Below are 18,348 nucleotides of genomic sequence, written 5' to 3'. Positions count from 1 at the left end.
GTCATTCTTTTGAGCCATACGTGTACCACAAATGCAACAGACAGCTTTACAGTCTGATAATGTCTGCATGGGAGGCCTCTCCTTAGGAAAACATCATTTTCCCAAGCAAATAAATGCTAGATCATTGAATTAATTGAAGGGATGAGAATCTCATGATAAATCTAAAAGAATTCCAAAGTCAGGGGCTACCTAACTAATCTGCCCCATCCCAGATGTCTTTTTGCACCCGTGGGTCTGGATCTGCCCACACACTGAGACCAGTTTCTCAATTTGGTTGCAATAATGTTTGGAATCTTTGACCTCAAGAGTTTTGCAAACTGCCAAATTTCTCTCTTGACTCTCTGACCCGTAATTATTTCCCTAAATATATTGTCTGCATTCTAAGTCTTAATTTCCTGGATTCCTAGCCTTGTCCCCAATTTCTACCTGACTCCCTAAGCTTCTATATCTGGTTTGATTCCGTGAGAATTTCCTGACCCTGCCTTTTTGCATATAGACTCCTGACTTAACATCTGGCTCCAAACTTCATTTTCACGTACATTCCCATGCCACTTTGAGCTCCAGTCTCAAACTCCCATCTCTACCAAGGTCAACAGCCTTTGGCCAAGAACTTATTTTCTCTTATGTCCACCTGTCCTTCCTAACGTGTACTAACAATTTGTTGAGTACTGCTGTGTTGTGTTTATTCATGTCTATGTCCTTGCACACGTCTCACAAAAATCAAGTAATAACTAAATCATGTTTTTCATTTTATAGGCAGCACACAAGAAGCCCAAACATACAGCAATTTGCCCTAAATCACACCACTAATAAAAGGTAGAAGGAGGTGACAGATCTATTTCTGTCTGGCAATAAAATCATTCTCTGTGGGAGACTGTTACATCGGTGCCCCTCAATAAATGCTACCTCCTATCATACCTGTCCTTATGTTGTCTCTCCCATGCTGATTCTAGCCTAGATATATGAGTGATGTTGGCAGACATGATACAAGCAGAGGCTTGACAAGCTCTTGCACCTTGGGCAGGCCTTGTTCACTTAAAACATCTCTTGTAGCCAGGTACCATATAAAAACCCTGACCAGCTTGAGTCTGCCATGCTGCAAGGAAGCCCAAGCTTATTACATGTAGAAACCATGTAGATGAGCTTAGAGGTGCCAGGTATGGGGGTGAAGCTTTCTTGGACCTCCCAGCCCAGACCAGCTGCTGATAAAAGGCAGCCAAGTGAGTGACTTAACACCACATAGAGCAGAAGACTTTCTCAGGCAAGTCCTGCCCATGATAAATAATAAATTGTTGTTTTTAAGCCACAAAGTCCAACCCAGGTACTGCTGGATTAGAAGATAAAATTATCACTCATTTTCAGCCCTCCAGATGGCACAAGGTTCTCTGAGTATGAAATGGCCTCTGATCAAATCCAGAGAGTTGCTCTTAAAATGTGGCCTCCGGGTAATTATCAAATCAAGGATGTGGCAGAAAGATATCTCTTAAGACCCTTGTAAGATCCAGTCAGCTAGAAGACAAGAAATGCTAAAATCCTTAAGGATGTTGCTCCTTAGCATCTGGACGCTCAGCCTAAAGCAGAAAATTGTCTTAAGGAGATTTGTGCAAGTATCTTTTACTTACTGGACTGGAATATAATTGACTACATGCGAAAACCATAAAATTTTTAAAGGAAACATATCATCTTGAACTAAAAGGGAAAGAGGCTAAACAAAATAAGAAGAGGCCCCCAAACTTTCACTGGCATAAAAAAGCCTAAGAAAGCTTCTTAGCTGCAAACATGGGTCATTTCTTGTGGGAAAGGAGAGATGACTTAGAGGACAGCTATAAGCTACAGCTGTGATTTGCTTTGACCAAGAGAATGCAACAGAATGATGTCCTAAGACTTCCGAGCCCAGACATGACAGATTCTACCTTCCTCTATCTGGGAAGCCAGCTGGCATGGTGTAATGAAGCTTGGGCTGGACTACTGAATGATGAGAAACGACACTGAGAGTTGGATAGTGGAATTTATGTGGTAACTTGACTAGATCACAATACCCAGATATTTAGTCAAACATCTGGATGTTGCTTTGAAAGTATTTTTTAGATGAGATTAACATTTCTTCAATATACTTTGGGTAAGGCTGATTACCCTCCATAACTGGATGGGATTCATCCAATCAGATGAAGGCCTTAAAAAAAAAAAAAAAAAAGACTGAGGTCTGCAAAGGAAGAGGGAATTCTTCCAGCAGTCTGCCTTCATACTTGAGAAGCAATAACAAGTCCTTCCTGGGTCTCCAGCCTGCCAGCCTACTCTACAAGTTTTGGACTTTGTAATCATTTGAGCCAGTCCTTAAAAAATCAGTGTGTGTGTGAGAGTGTGTGTGTGTGTGTGTGTGTCTGGGTGTGGGTGTGTGTGTGTCTGGGTATGTGTGTACACATCCTGTTAGTTTTGTTTCTCTGAGAACACTGACTACTACCTAGAGAGAAAGAGACTAGACGGAGAAACCATGAAGCAGCATACATGTGGGTGAAGGATTCTTGAACTTTCTAGCTCAGCCCAGCCACCCAATGGATACAACCAAGTTGATACCACATAAAGTAGAAGAATCACCCAACCCATCCCCGCCCAAACTTCTGACCTAACAAATTTTAAGGAGAAAAATAAATTATTGTTTTAAGTCACAAGGTTTGGGGTTCATCACACAGCATTAGGTAAATAAAACATCTCTTTTTTTTTTTTTTCCAGCCACTCTCTCTTCCATCCTGGACATGAACTTGATCTTTCTCAGAGTTTTAGCCCTGAGGGCAGTCCAAAGTCAACCTGTAACTTGGAATTTGCCTTCCTCCAATCAGTGAAGCCACAATTTCATTCAGACCAATTATATGGGATCATGTTTCATTCTATATAATGATCATTAGGGGATTTTTTCATAGGTAGACCAGCTATTGGGTGATCTTACAGCACTGACCTTCATTCAAAAACCTATTTTTAAAAATAGTAAAGAGGGCTAAACCCAAAGATACCCTAAGGGGTAAAGGAAGCTCAGCCCTCTTACACAATAACCCATTTGGCCCCTAGAGTCCTCAAATCACTATGAATTCAGGAATGGAATCATTGGAATGCAAGAAGGGCTGCGGCAGGTGTCACTGAGTCACTCAATGACATGCAACAAAAATAATTGGACACAGCTTTACAGCCCAAGAGAACAGTATTAGTGAATGGGCACAGCCACAGAAGCCTTTGAGAATCTAAGAATAATGAGGTCAATTAAATCCTGCCTATCTGTGTTCTGAGAAAATGTCACGCTGTAGCTACCTTGAGACCCAGGTTTGGGGCACAGGCAGTGCCATAACATGTGGCAAACAACAAGAGTGGATGTTGAGTGCTGTGCAAAGCTGATCAGAATAAAAATTCACTGTAATTTTGAGCATGTGATCCATCTGCCAATGCAGAAAAATAACACATTTGAGAGTATGTTTATTTATGTGAAGAGTACAAATTTTATACCCTCATTAGCACACCGAATGAAAAGATGAAGTCAAATTCCAAGTCAATTTTCTGTGGCTCTGTGACAGATACAAGAGCACTAAATACACCAGGCATACTTGTTATTAACATTCTGTAAGTCTAGACATTGTCCTTCCGCCACCAACCTCCTCACGCCCCCTACCCCAAAATTTAGCTGACTCTGTCTTTAATGTATTCTGGTGGTGGACCATTTCAAGTTCATCATCTAGAAGCACATAGTAGCAGTGAATTTTGAATACTTTTGTATAATTAATAGGACCAAACATCTCTCCCCCTTTATCCCTGGAGCTGTATTAACGGCTGCTGCGGTTTTGTCAAAGATTCCGGTTTAGATATCTAAAGCCTGGATACAACAGCTTGAAAAGTCATTATGGGACTGGTTCTGGCAGCTTCCTTTTCCTTAAAGAGAACTCCTTTTTCCAAGACTGACTTAACTTAGAAGATGGAATAAAACATTTCTTCAGACAGACTCTTCTGCTATCTGTATCCTGCTAGGTTCCCTGCAGTCCTCTGAAAAACAATAAAGTCACTATGCTTATTGAATTCCTATAACATGATAAATACTGCAGTAGAAGTGGGAAATTAACTGAAGATATGGAGTGTGCCTAGACTCAAGAATTTTATAATCTTTTAGATAAGGTCTTGAAAGTCCTTCTTTTAATGGCAATCCACTAAAAAGTGTGCAAACCCACCATAGCTACAACTTTCTGCGATACTTCCTTTATTCCCTTCTGCTCAAGACAGAGATGCTCCTGAGAGCATTTTAGCTCTCTAAGAAGTCACCATGCCATGTGACACCCCAACACCTTCCTTCTCCTCCACATATGGCTGCAAAGATGACAGCACCCACTACAAGTGTGTTCCTTTGCCTGTGCTGGTCCCCCATTGCTATTTGGTAATTACTAATCTCCTCAAGCGAACTCTGTATCACATGTTACACAGTGATTATTCCAATTCATTCCATTTTCATTAGGCTCTTTTGTTTCCCTCATCCTCTAGCTAGCAAGGTATTTCTTTCTGTCCCAAGTGGAAACCACTAACTTGTCATATCCCCCCTTCTCTCTTTCAAAAATACTAAGTCCCCACGCATCTTCATCTCGTTCCTTCTCCCCGATGCTGATTTGTCTGTGCACCTGTAATCTCATCCTGACCTGTGACCAACTCAGAGACATTAACACTTCACTGAATGTCCCTTTCTCTCTAGCACAGAGAGGCAGTATGGTGGAGTGGTTAAGGGCAAGTCCCTGGAGCTAACCCTTCTGGATTTAAATCCTGACACCATTGCCTGTATCTATGACCTTGGGCAAATTATGTAACTTCCTTGTGCCTTAGTCTCTTCACTCCAAATATAAATAATAATAGAAGTACTTCTCTCATAGGTGTGTTATGAGGATTAAATTAGTTAAAGAATTTAGCACACTGTCTGGTACATGTAAGTACTCAAATATTGTTACCTATTACTACCTTCAACTTTCCTTAAATTCTTTCTCTGCCTCAGCCATTTTCTTAATTCTCACATGTCCTTAAGTATCTGTACTTTATGTCTTCGTTACTTCAATGCCAATCTTCTTTTGAAAGAGTGGTTAATATTTACAGCTGAACTTCCAGATTATTTTCTTTGGTTCTCTGGGCCTTTCCTTCCATCCACTCCTAATTCAAGGTATTCTCTGAGATTCGGCTCTACTCTTCCTGCATCTCTGTTTCTCTTACTGGGATGAGATGCACTGCAAGGCTATGGAGTGAGCAAAAGCACATCTATAGCCTCAGGATAAACAAGGTAGGTTTGAACATCTTGGCCATCATTGTGTTAGTATACTTGGCCAAAGTGCCCTTAGACACAAGCAAAATCCTACTATTCCAGGTCAGCACATTTTTTTAACCTGCCAAATAAAAGATACTCACATGCACTGAGTGATTGGAAAGTGTCGTACTTTAGAGTTGTCGCAGAACCAAGCGTCACTATCACGACAACCAAATCAAGGTGAATTTATGCACTACCACGATCATGGATGGCATGAATAACTACTGACCCTAGGACTGACTAGTGCTTCTCTAAAAAGTAGGTCATTGTTTTGAAAAAATTTTTTTTCTTTTTTTTTCTAAACTAGTGTGTTTTCTTAATTTCATTTTAGATTAAACATCCACACACAAACACACACACAATACCACTGGTTCGCACAAAGTGATTAAACTTCTTACCACAAATGTATTTGGACAAATGTTCTATTTACAAACATGAAACTATGTTTAAATATCCCCTTGAAGTTAGTCTGAAAATAACAAGTCTAGAGATTCTGACTTTAGAGAACTAAGTGCCACTATTTATCGTTTCAAAAATATATTTATTTTAAATTATAATTTCAGGTGGAAGTACTGAGAGGTGATCACAAACAGTAATGTTTGGAGCAAAAGCTTGTAACTGAAAAAAATGCAAAAGATAACAAGGGAAATGCAGAATAACCTTGAAGCAGAGGGTGTATCACGGGAAATCTGGTGGCTGAAAACATCATAGCGCAGTTCCCACCCACAACTAGGGAACTCAAAGTGAGCACTGCAGTTGGCCACAAATTTGTAAGGTATATACTGCTATTCATGTAAAATATAGGTCTTTAATCAATGTGGAGATGCAAATGAGCCTGACCTGATGGGCACTGAATGGAAAAATCCTGAGAAAGAACTTCATGAAAATACCTCATGGCATATATAATATTTAAGACAATTTGTTGACAGTTTGAAAGTTAAAAAGCAAGAAAGAGATCCTGGCTTTGAGGAATGCTTCAAAAACAAAATCAAACAAACAGAAAAAAACCACTTGAAGTATCATCAAAGTTAGCTTCAGAATCACCGTGGGAGGCACAGCTCCTGAGACAAGGGCCATTTGGTGGAGCATGGCATGGCAGGGTGGGTTGAATCTGTTTTAATTCAAAAGAGACAATCAAGGTGACAAAGTGGATTTTTACAAGGAAAGGCACTGCTGAATAATCGAGAATCTGAAAATAAATTGGATTTTTACCTAATACTAGGACAAAAGCATACATATGAATGTTAGAACCACTTTTTTAGTCATCTACACTGGTAACGTAGTCTGTCAAAGTGTGTGACTTGCCAAAGTCCCTGAAGGTAGAACTGGTGGTAAAATTTTCAAAAAGATACAAGGATATTAGCATGATATTAACTAGGAAAAAATGCTGGTCTCAAATCTATGTTAGGCAAACCTTTGAATCCCTAGTATGCATCAAACACATGATAACCCTGACTGCTCCAGCAACCAGTGATTTTATTCATTCATCAAAAAATAGGGGTGCCTGGGTGGTTCAGCTGGTTAAGTGTCTGCCTTAGGTCCTGGGATCAAGCCCCACATCTGGCAGCCTGCTCAGCAGGGAGCCTGCTTCTCCCTCTCCCTTTGCTGCTCCCCCTGCTTGTGCTCTCTCACTCGCTTGTTCTCTCTCAAATACAAAAATAAAATCTTAAAAAATATAATTCTGAGGCCAGTCGGTCCACATGTTGGGGCGTGAGGCATCCTCCTGATCCCTCTAACTCCCAGCACCTCCAAAGGTGGACCGTTCATCAAGGATTTTATATCTAAGGCCCAAAATTTTGTTATCCAAGATGATGAATGCCAACATGGATGCAGCTGATGCTGAAAATTAAGTGGAACTGGAGAACAAAACACAACTTCTTAGTCAAGTGTTGAAACTTCAACACACACGTGAAGATCTCTCTGCAAGAGTAGGTGCAGTTAAGGAAGAAAATCAGAAGCTAAAACCAGAAAACCAAGTTCTTGGAGAATATATAGAAAACCTCATGTCAGCTTCCAGTGTTTTTCAAACTAACCCAAAAAGCAAAAGAAGGGACTGATGTCCTTTCTGTTTTATGGCATTGCTGCTGATCTTTCTTTCTTTAAAAGTTGGATAGATTCAAAAAGTTACAGTAGTTTTGTTTGTGGTTTATAAAGATTTTTATTTATATATTTATAAAGATAAGGTCAGATCTAGGCAAAATTAAGAGCATAACAGAAGACTTACATGAGTTTGTGTATTATATGTTTGTCTAGGAAAATGTGCAAATGTATCATAGAAACTTTATAATTAGAAATGCATATATTTATGAAACTTGAAAATGAGTATTTTATCAAATTTGTTTTGATTTATAGGTTTAGCACTGTCTTTTATTATAGGCATAGTAAGAGATACAAGAAAGTAACCACTGTGTTGTGAAAAGTGACCAAAATCATGTACTGAACACACAGCTTTATGTACCCTGGACACCATGTTGCATATCTTCTTCGTTTGTTTCTACCTTCCTATTTCCCCCCCAAGGAAAAAATTGGTTTCATGGTTGTAAAAGTAATTTTAATAGTGAATCATCTGTGAGAGTAACCTGAGCTTGACTTGTTGAAACTTAACCAAAATAAGACACTTCCTTAGTTAGGGCTTGTCATAGTTAGTAATAAGATAGGATTGTTGGTTTCTCTTTAATCAATTGAAAACAGAGGCTATAAATATGAAGATTTTTCTTTGCAGCTGAATTGTCAAATTGAGAAGGTTTGTTGGTAAAAACTTCCTTTGCACAAAATAACCCACTTGATATCTGAAATGATGAGCTCCAGTTATATGTTTGAAATAGAAAATTTTGAGAAAAATAGAAATAAGATGGAAAAAGTACTTGGCATACAGTAGTAACCAACTCCAAATGTTTTTACTCCAGATTTGTGTGATCTCTGGCACAGACTAGATCTTTTGGGGAATATATATATGGAAGTAGATTAAATATGACTAACCTTATGTCAATGACATCTAGAAGAGAACAGTTACAAAGAGTTTAGTCTCAAGGCTTATTTGTAGTATCCAGCAGATCAACTTATGGAAAACTGCTTTAGAGTGCATTAAGTATCAGAATCATGAACAAAATGGGGGAGTTCTACATGTATACTAATTGATATTCTCAGCATTTTATCCACTACTTCTCCCAGAATTTTCTTGAAACCTAACTACTTGGTTTGCAGAGTTTTAGTCATTTTTTTTTTAAGATTTTATTTATTTATTTGACAGAGAGAGACAGCCAGTGAGAGAGGGAACACAAGCAGGGGGAGCGGGAGAGGAAGAAGCAGACTCCTAGCGGAGGTGCCTGATGTGGGACTCGATCCCAGAACCCTGGGATCACGCCCTGAGCCGAAGGCAGACACTTAAGGACTGCGCCACCCAGGCGCCACTTGACAGTTTCTAAAAACATAGTTTGTTGATTTCATTTGATAAGAAAATTAGTATCAGAACTAATGTTAAAATGTTAACTGGGAAAGGAGATCCACTAATATACTTCGGTTATTAGATTTGGGCTATTTTTTTTTTTTAAGATTTTATTCATTCATTTGGCAGAGAGCAAGAGAGCACAAGCAGGGGGAGCAGCAGAGGGAGGGAGAAGCAGGCTCCTGCTTGGCGATGCAGGGCTCTATCCCAGGACCCTGGGATCATGACCTGAGCTGAAGGCAGATGCTTAACCAACTGAGCCAACCAGGCACCCCAGATTTTGGGCTACTTTTAATCATGGGATAATCTTATGTTTGTATTGATGCAAGATTTGATGAATGACTTCAGCTGGATGAATGCAATAGTTGTACTGCAAACATTCTGCATCCCTTTTGTGACCTAATTTACAAACATTTTAAATTGTGCTGTAGGTTTGCTTTGCTGTTTAATAAAAAGCTGTTTCAGAAAAAAAAAATTATATATATATGTGTGTGTGTGTATGTGTGTGTGTGTGTGTATATATATATATATATACATATATATATATTTATTATTTTTTTAGCTCCAACTGTGCTTACCAATATGCTAGATCCTGTGGATTTCACTCTGAATAAAGCAGACATAGCCTTATCCTTAGAGTGTTTACATTTGCCAAGAGACTGCTTCAAAAGTTTTTTTGTCTCATTTTCCTTGATTTTTCTCAGGGTGTTCAACAACTTAGTAAAACTAGATAATTTTGCAAAACGCAATATTTTTAATCTTCATTATTTCAGATAAAACTGTAATAGAATGAGAAGAGAATGAGAAAGCTTATACTACCACCTAGATGCATTCTTGTTCAAACAAAAGATAGTATTCATAGAGTTTTCTAATTCAGCCATCTATTAATTTATTTCCTTGGAAATAAAAAAGCCATCATGATAAAAAAAAAAGTCTAGGTATTATGAGTTAATTTATTGTTCATACTTCTAACAAATTGGGTCACATGGGACTATATATTTAGCTGATTTCCCCCTAAAGTCTGAACACCGTCACTCAGCCATTGTAAGGTCAAATTGAGGTGATGGTTTTCACAGAGTGTGACAAATTATAATATGGTTTATTAGTCTGACAGTTGAATGGAGATGTCAGAATATAAAAAATATGAGACTCACCTGATTTACACGTGACAAAAATTACAGCATCAGTCACAAAACAAAGATTATTCATATTTCTTCATTGAAAATGTCCTTTTTGACTATTTCCATGGGAATGTAAAAAACACTAACCAGTGGATCAGAGACTCTTTTTATCCCCTACTAGGCAAGTAGGCAAGTGAGCCAACAACTCAGCAAGTAGATGAAGTCATTGAAATTTTTGGCAAGAATGGCCTGACAACATGGCATTATCTTTCCATTTGTGATTCTGGCTTGCTTCTCCTATGGGATTCCCATATACAGCTCACTGAGTCTTCAAAAATTATATTTTGAGTACCCACACGTACTTGTGAATTTGCTTCCTTAGAATAAGGCAACACCAAGAAGAAAAAGTACAGAAAAGCTGAACTCAGTGGATGTGATTAGATGTCTTCAATTCAGTCCAATTTGTATGTGAAAGTGATAATTTCAATGAATAAAATTTCAGGCCTCATCTTTTAGTTATCACTTTCCCTCAACATCTACATGAACTCATCAGTCATTCCCTTCAGCTGTTTCCCCAGTTTTTAATTCTGGCCCCATACAACCCATTTTCCACACAGCAGACAAAGAAATCATTTAAAAATCTGTATCAGATCATTAATCACCGTGTTTTAAGACCTTGATATTTTGCTGGAGCATTTAAAACAAAATCCACTGCTTGGCATGGCCTGCCAAGCCTCTGCTCACTCTTTCAATTCATTTTGTACTGTAATTCCCTAGACCTCTTTTTCTTTTCCATAGTAGCTTCCTCACATCCAAAGGCCTTTACACTTACAGTATTTTGCTCAGGTCACTTGTCCCCCACCTCTCAAATCCACTGTATCCTCCTAGTTATTCAAAAGCTTCTTTGACCATATCTTCTCATTCCCGCACCACTCTAGACTTCATTATGTTTTCCTTCCATCATAGTACTTATTTTCTGAACTATCCTATTTATTGAATTACCTACTGTGATCTGTCTCCCTCTCACTATACAGTAAGCTCCAAGACAGACATTTCAATCATAGGCCATATCCTGAGTATCTGAAATAGTGTCCAGTACATGCTGGGTACTCATTAAAGAATTGTTGATTAAATAGATGAATATAGCAGAATCTTGCCCATTAATGAATGAATCAGGAAAAAATTAGGTGTGATTAGATCACAGAGTAGAATAAAGAATCTACACATTTTTTAAAAAATAAAACCCATGATACTAAGTAAGTGTTGCACTTGGAACTATGCCTCCAAATAGTCTGGATTAAAACTTTAGTCTCCTCTGTTATTCTGGATATGTGAATATGTTGGAAAATTCTGAGGATCTGTGCTCCATATTCTATCCCTGATAGAATCATGTTCTCTCGACTGTTACTCACTTCTAGCAGAGGACACTTAAATATTTCTCTCAGTTTTCATGCTCCATCTGCCCAAACACATCATCATTCCTCAGAGACAGACCCTCTTTCTCTGCTCCTTATCTTGGTCAGGCTGGTAGACTTTCAGGAATTCTCTTTGTCTCTTCCCTTTATCTACTGTGTTTTTTCCCCTCCTTTTAGCACACACCTTGGCAGAATTCTTCAAATCAGACCCTTTGTTTCTGTACCTACTACCCTGGGTCAAATGACCTTCATTGCTTGCCTAAACTATTGTTAAACTTTTCTAAATGGTCTTCTTTAGTATAATTGTTTCCTTCCTCCCTAAATCCTAGCTCTATTAATTTTACTCCTCAACTCAAAACCTTCCATGGTTGCCAATGACTGCAGAAAGTAATCCCAATCTCTGAACGTAAAAATGAGCACACTCCATAAAATGCCCCTGACAGATGTTTCTAGTTTATAATCCTCAACCATCCCCTCTCCTCCCACAAATCTTTGCATTAAAAACTCTCCATGACTCAACATTCTACAAACAGCCTCCATATTTTTGTCACCACTGATCTTTGCTTTCTATATTATCTCTACCCAGTGTGCCCTTCCCCTGACCCCTGCATTCTTGACACTTAACACAGGTTGAATTTGCTAAGTAAATAAACCCCCATCCTTCTTTCAAGGCCAGGTTATGACAACTTCTCCATGAAATCTCCCCCAATCCTTCTAGTCAGATTACCCTTTCCCTCCCCGAAGCTTCTATTGTACTTGGTAGCTCTATTTTAGTATTTTAAGCATACTCTGCTTTCCAATATAAATGATTGGGTATACATCTGTCCTTCCCAGTACTGAAATTTTCACGATGGCTAGGACTATTGTTAATCCATGAAGAATTCTTCTGTGGCACAGATTAGGTTAACTGAAGGTGACTGTTGAAGTCAGGATGAAGGTAGAGTGTGGAGGTGGTGGGAAGGATGTAAGGTGGTGAGAATATGGTGGATGAAGTGAGCTGTGTATGGAACAGTAGTGGTATGAAGTCTCAGCATTATCCTCGGGAGTGTGAAAATTTCTCACACTGTGAATTATATTTTCCACTTTTGGCTACCAGAATCCTGAATCAATCCAAGTTTAGGCACCAAGATGTTCTTAGACCATAAATTGAGGTTATATAATCATTCAAATCATCATCCACTAATATCTAAAATGCTTGGCGGAAGCCTTGGGCAGAAAAAAAAGATCTAATTAATTACCCTATCCTAAAGCCCTAACTGCACAGACTTCGCTTCAATAACCATGACCCAAACTGTGCTCAAAGAGTAAGTTAATATCCAGGATCAGAAGAGCTGAAAACTAAAAGTCTTGCAGCAAAACATTCATTCCCATATTCTGACAAAAAAAATATCTACTCACATTTTGAAGTCTGCATAAACCAAACCTTAAACAGCTATGTAATTTTCAAATAAATACAGTCCACAGTCATATTTTATTTATAGATGATGTGTCATCTTAAAATTCAAGGCTTTTGTTGAAATGGGTAGAAAATAATGTAGAACATGAAAATGTAATGGACAACTCAAACTCCTTTACATTTTATTTCAGAAAAAGAAAATATTTCCTTATATTCAGAGATACGTATCTTCCCTGACATCTTGAGCATCTTTTGAAATTTATTTGGGGAAAGGGGTGGGAAGATTACCACCCATGATAAAAGAAATCCACTTTATTCCATAGATACCAGAAGAAACCTTTTGATTTAACAAACATTAATTATGCACAAAAATTTTAAAGTAAATTAAACATTACAGGGGCTATTTGCTTCCCTCTATTTCTCTACCTTATCAGTTCCCACCACATCCTGACATTGTGGGTAAATCAAAATAAGACTCATGAAAAAACATAGGAACAACAAGAACAACAACAGATAGATAGATAGATAGATAGATAGATAGATAGATAGATAGATAGATAGATAGATAGTGCAAGCCGGTAGGGCTGCTGCAAAGATTCAGAACAGCAGCAATGAGAAAGCCAGGGATAATTGACAGGTACATTCTTTCTCTAAATCTGTGCTTGAGTCAAAACCAAAGTATATTTCAGTCAGCTAACTCTGCCTCATGAAGAAAAAAAAGTTTATGTGCACTATTTAAATCTACTTTTTTATCTGCTACTAAACCACTGAGCTTTTAAACTGAAATTCCACACTTAAAAAGTGGAAGGTATTTATAGTAAGAATAAACTACTAAAATCCCATCCAAATTATGCCAAATCTGGATCTAATGAGGATAGATAAAAGCAAATAAAATAGTATGTCTTAGAATAACTGAGAGAAACTGTGTATCATTCACTACAGTTTACAATAACTGGAATTATTTAGTTCATAGACAAAATGGTCAAAACCTGATATAATTACATATATAAGAAATGTTATACTATAGACTAACAGTGAAGTTAAAGCAAATTATAAGTAATAATAAAAATCACCTTTACTTTCTAGCTATTATCTAAGGAAGTATTTTATTATCATCTGGTTAGTAAGAGACACTATAAATGATTTTTTTAATAGAGCTTTGGAAATAGAATTTGGTAATTCAGGGACATACAGTAAAATCTTATTATAGATTAAGCTATATTTAAGGAAAATGGTGACTCTGATGAGTATAGTAGCCAATAGAACTAACGACTTATTGGAAAGACTATAAATCTATTCTTTAGACTGAAGACAGTTGACATTTATCCATTTCATTTGATCAATGTGTACAGTCATACTGAATAATTCAAGCTTCTTACTTTGGTAAAACTTACCTCCTAGTTTCTACTTCTCTATCATGTTCTTATCTGTAGAATTACAAATATTATTTTTAACTTCTCTCTGATGACCTCAAAACATTCTATTTTCTCAACCATCCCATAACTAATAAGGGTAAGACAGTGTACAGAGATTCATTTGTTCTAAATGAAAAAGATGCTCATTCCCATGATATGTTACTTTGGTGTCATACAGAATACACTGGGGGCTTTAGAATAGTACAGACCTGTGTTCAAATCCTCCCCCTTCTAGGAAAGTCATTTAACCTCTCTGAACCGGGTCCTCTAACTGTACAACGGGGATAACTTACTGGAGAAGATAGCTGTGAGAATCAAAGGAAATAACATGTACAGCACCTGGCATAGAGCGTTCCACACAGCAGTCATTTAAAACATATTATCCCCGCCCCTCCCGGCTACTTTGTCATGAGTCCTTTTAGGTGGGCATGTTAAGCCAAAGATAGCACACAAGCTTGTGAAACTTTGTGGCTGTTCAGAATTCCTCCAGCAGAAAAAAGACATCTCTCTTTGAAATCCATATTGCATATTTTGAAGAAGTGCAGTTCTTCTTCTTATAAAATTTTTATGCCTCTGCAGATAGGTAAGCAGAAAACTCAATATGGCAACATTCTGTGGGTAAGCCATGGCTGTCACCACCAAATAAAACATCTCCGTAGCAAGTGTCTGACTCCTACGACAGTGGTAGTGTGATTAGAAATTATCTCCAGAGTAGGCAAAACAAACGTCTATGTTGAGATCTGCACAAAGTCTCTCCCTCCCAGCATCCTTTTAACTGAGTTTATACTCACTGAGATCTACATATGACTGGTAAAGTATCACACTTTTCATCTGTGCTGTTGTGGTGAAGCACCAATTTTCCTTGAGACATGGGCAGCGTTTCCTTCTGTCAAAATTCTATCTTTGATTGTATAATAGGAACCAAAACACAAAAATCCTCAGCAGTTTATGACCAGTGTTTGATAACTGCCAGAGATCACTTTGGGTTTTGAAGGGCTCTGCAGCAGGAATTTCAAAGAAAAGACATTTAAACCTCTCTTCAAAAGTCACTATTGATGGTTTGACACGAAGGAAGTTTCTTTGGTTATCCTACCACTCTTACATTCTAGGAACTCAAAACATACTCTCAAAAAGAGTGAATAAAATGGTAAATTTTATGTTGTGCATTTTTTTACCATAATCAAGAAAAGAGTAAATGATACTAGCTAGCTCTAAAATCTTACTATTAAAAGTCAAGTAATTGTCATTAGCCTTAATCATTAATCTCAGTATTAATAAATTTTACCCATCTCACAGGCTGATGTACCCTTCATTCTTGATGACACCCTAAGAACTTAGAGATTCTGTCCCTTAACATGTTGAAAATTGGTGTGGGCTTTCTGGAGGGGAGCATTTTCACATCATCTGGATGAGCCAAAGGGTCATGTCACATCCCAGTTAGCAATACAACTTCTAGAAGCCATGTGGTAAAAGTACAGCCAGAGAGAAATTTGGCAATAGGCATGTGGGAAAAAGAAAAAGGGCTTGCTCCTACTTTTTTTCCTCCAATAAAAACATTTCTAAGGTATAGTTCTTGGATGAAATAATAATATATATTGTTAGCTCAGAGTCCTTTTTATGAGTTATAGGTAAAGGACTACAGGATTTCAAAGAAGTCTTAAGACTACTCTCTTTACTAGCAGACTTTATCTTATAAATTCTGGTCTTCCCTCTCAGAGGATAAGTAAGAATATTCTAGGTAGAGAAGATGTCAAAAGGACAATATTGTGGGAGGAGTAGGAGTGGATAAGAAAAGCATATATGCAAAAACAACAACCATGCACATGAAGGAGAGTTTCAGGGGCTGGTTAAGAGTTCAAGATTTTTAGAAATAGGGTTACAGATGGGAATTGTATGAATTTCCCAATGCCTCTATAGCCAATTACTTCAACTTAGTGGCTTAAAACAGCACAGATTTGTTCTCTTATATTTCTGGAGGTCAGAAGTCCAAAATAAATTTTATAGAGCTAAAAGTGAGATTTGGGCAGGCTTGGTTCTTTCTGGAATTGCCAGGGGGGGATCTATTCTGTTTATCTCATAGCTTGTAGAGGCCACCAACACCGCTTGGCTTGTGGCCACATCACACCAATTTCTACTTGTGTTGTCACAGTGCCTTCTTACCTCTCTTACCTCCTTGTCTCTCTTATAGAAGGCCTCTTTAATTACATTTAGGACCCACCTGGATGACTGAGCATCGTCTCCCATCCCAAGATTCTCAAATTAATCACATCTGGAAAGTCCTTTCTGTCATGTAAGGTAATATATTCACAGGTTCCAGGGATTGGTATGTGGACATCTTTGGGGGGCCATTATTCAGCCTACCTTGGGAGGTACTAAATATTATGATAATATCTATCATTACTACACATTTTTCATGACACTAGATGCTTTACACACTTTATATCCCATAACTCTCTTCTTTCTCTGCCTCTCTGCAACATGGTAATGATTAAAGATGGTATTTAAAATATTTAAAAACTTATACATCAGGGCACTGAGCAATCAGATTGGATTCCAGACATAGTTGTGGAGTCGTCACAGCTGTGTATCTGATAGAGTTCCACGTGGTCCCAGGAAAGCATTCTGGAAAGCCATAATGTGCAAATGTGAGCCTACTGATTAAATTCTCAGCCTAAGGAGAAGCTTACTGAGCCACCTAATGGAGACAGGCCCTCTGCAAGGTACTTTCCATGCATTAACATAATTTATCCTTATTTTAACTTTCTTGGAGGAGAGGCTGTTATCACTATTTTACAGATGAAGAAAATAAGGCTCAGAGTAGTTAAATGACTTGCCCATGTCACAGGCTCACTATGATCACCAGGAGCCAAACCTTGTGTGATTGTAACTTGCCTTTTGCTGCCATCAGGTTATACTGAGTCTTATGCAAAAATCTAATATAATAATATAGTCTAGAAATACTTAAGGATTATCAAAGCAATATGATGGTCTGTATAATGAATTAAATATTAGATTTGTAAAAATAATGTAATAAGCCCTTCTTCAATGACAAGAGTCAGTGCGGCCACTGCTGCTCCTCAACAGAGAGGGTCTAATCATCGTATCAAATGACTCACTCAGTTAGTTCTCAGGAGGGGCCCAGAAAGGCTCATTCCCACAAGCGCATTGCCAAAGGAATCTAAGTGGTATCACATGGGCCTCCCAAGCATGGGGCTTGGCACAAGAAAGTCTCTGGCTGTCTAATATCCCTACCACTGGCTTTTCTACCAGTGCCACATATCTTTCCCAGCATATTCAATGTAATTTTTGAAGTTATACAACAGTAAAATTAATTATACTCTTCTTGGTTTGCTTAGGCCTACAGAATTTAACAGCCGCCAACTATATAAGACATTGAATGATGAGTTTCAAAATAAACTTTGGCTGGAAATATCACAGTCATCAACCCTCATCATTACTTGGAAATATCATATTCATTTTTTGTTTGATATGCAACAACTGTATTTATTTATGTGAGCCTGACATTTTTTTGCTAGTGTTCAGAGAGAATAATTATTTAAAGGAACCATGAGAGAAATCAAGTGCAAATTCATAAGATAAACACAGTTTAAAATATTTCAAATCATGGATTATCACTGGATCCAGGTGCAAATGTCCTACTCTTCATGCAAACACCCTTGTAGAGACACTCGGCACACGATAATTTAACACACCTATCAGCGCCTTCAAGGTATCACAAGGAGAAAGTTTTGTTTATTTTCAGCAACATCCAGTTCCCTAACACATGGTAATTCCTATATTTGGAAAAAAAGGGTATGAGCTCATCAGCAGAGCACATCACAGTGGTAACTCAAACAGGGTGGCTGATGACATAGGGAAAGGTGTTGGTAAATTTACACAGGCCATTAACCTAATAATTTATTCAACTTTCTCTGCAAATTCCCATGAATATATCCACGAAGGAATATATATTCATATCCTTAAAATCTTGTTAAAAGAACATTGGGTAATTCAAAAAAATCTTGTAATTCTGGGGAGATAAAATGAACAAATCCTAAATCTCCTTTATGACCTAACACTGAAGTCAGTGTTGTCACCCCACCAAAGAGACCAGGCAAGAGCTTTTGTTGCCTGGTTACCCCCATGTCCTCACAGGTCTGGGTGCTTAACTTAGGGAAATGAATTCAATCCAGCAAATGATCCTTGATTTGGACACTTCAGGGGTCCATCAGTTTACTCAAA

At 37.9% G+C, this 18,348-nt stretch overlaps 1 protein-coding gene and 1 pseudogene across 5 annotated transcripts in view; one reads left to right on the top strand and one right to left on the bottom strand.

Moving 5' to 3' along the window:
* PDE4D (phosphodiesterase 4D) overlaps positions 1-18,348 on the bottom strand; it is a 1,386,129-nt gene that overhangs the window by 947,400 nt on the left and 420,381 nt on the right. The gene's annotated exons all lie outside the window — the stretch shown is intronic.
* LOC123790501 (short coiled-coil protein pseudogene) lies at positions 7,123-7,371 on the top strand (annotated as a pseudogene).

This window comes from Ursus americanus, chromosome 5 (genome assembly GCF_024610735.1).
Source record: "Ursus americanus isolate L20-20 chromosome 5, mUrsAme1.1.p, whole genome shotgun sequence".
In the NCBI taxonomy this organism is placed as follows: domain Eukaryota; kingdom Metazoa; phylum Chordata; class Mammalia; order Carnivora; family Ursidae; genus Ursus; species Ursus americanus.
This window is presented reverse-complemented; position numbering and strand designations above follow the sequence as displayed.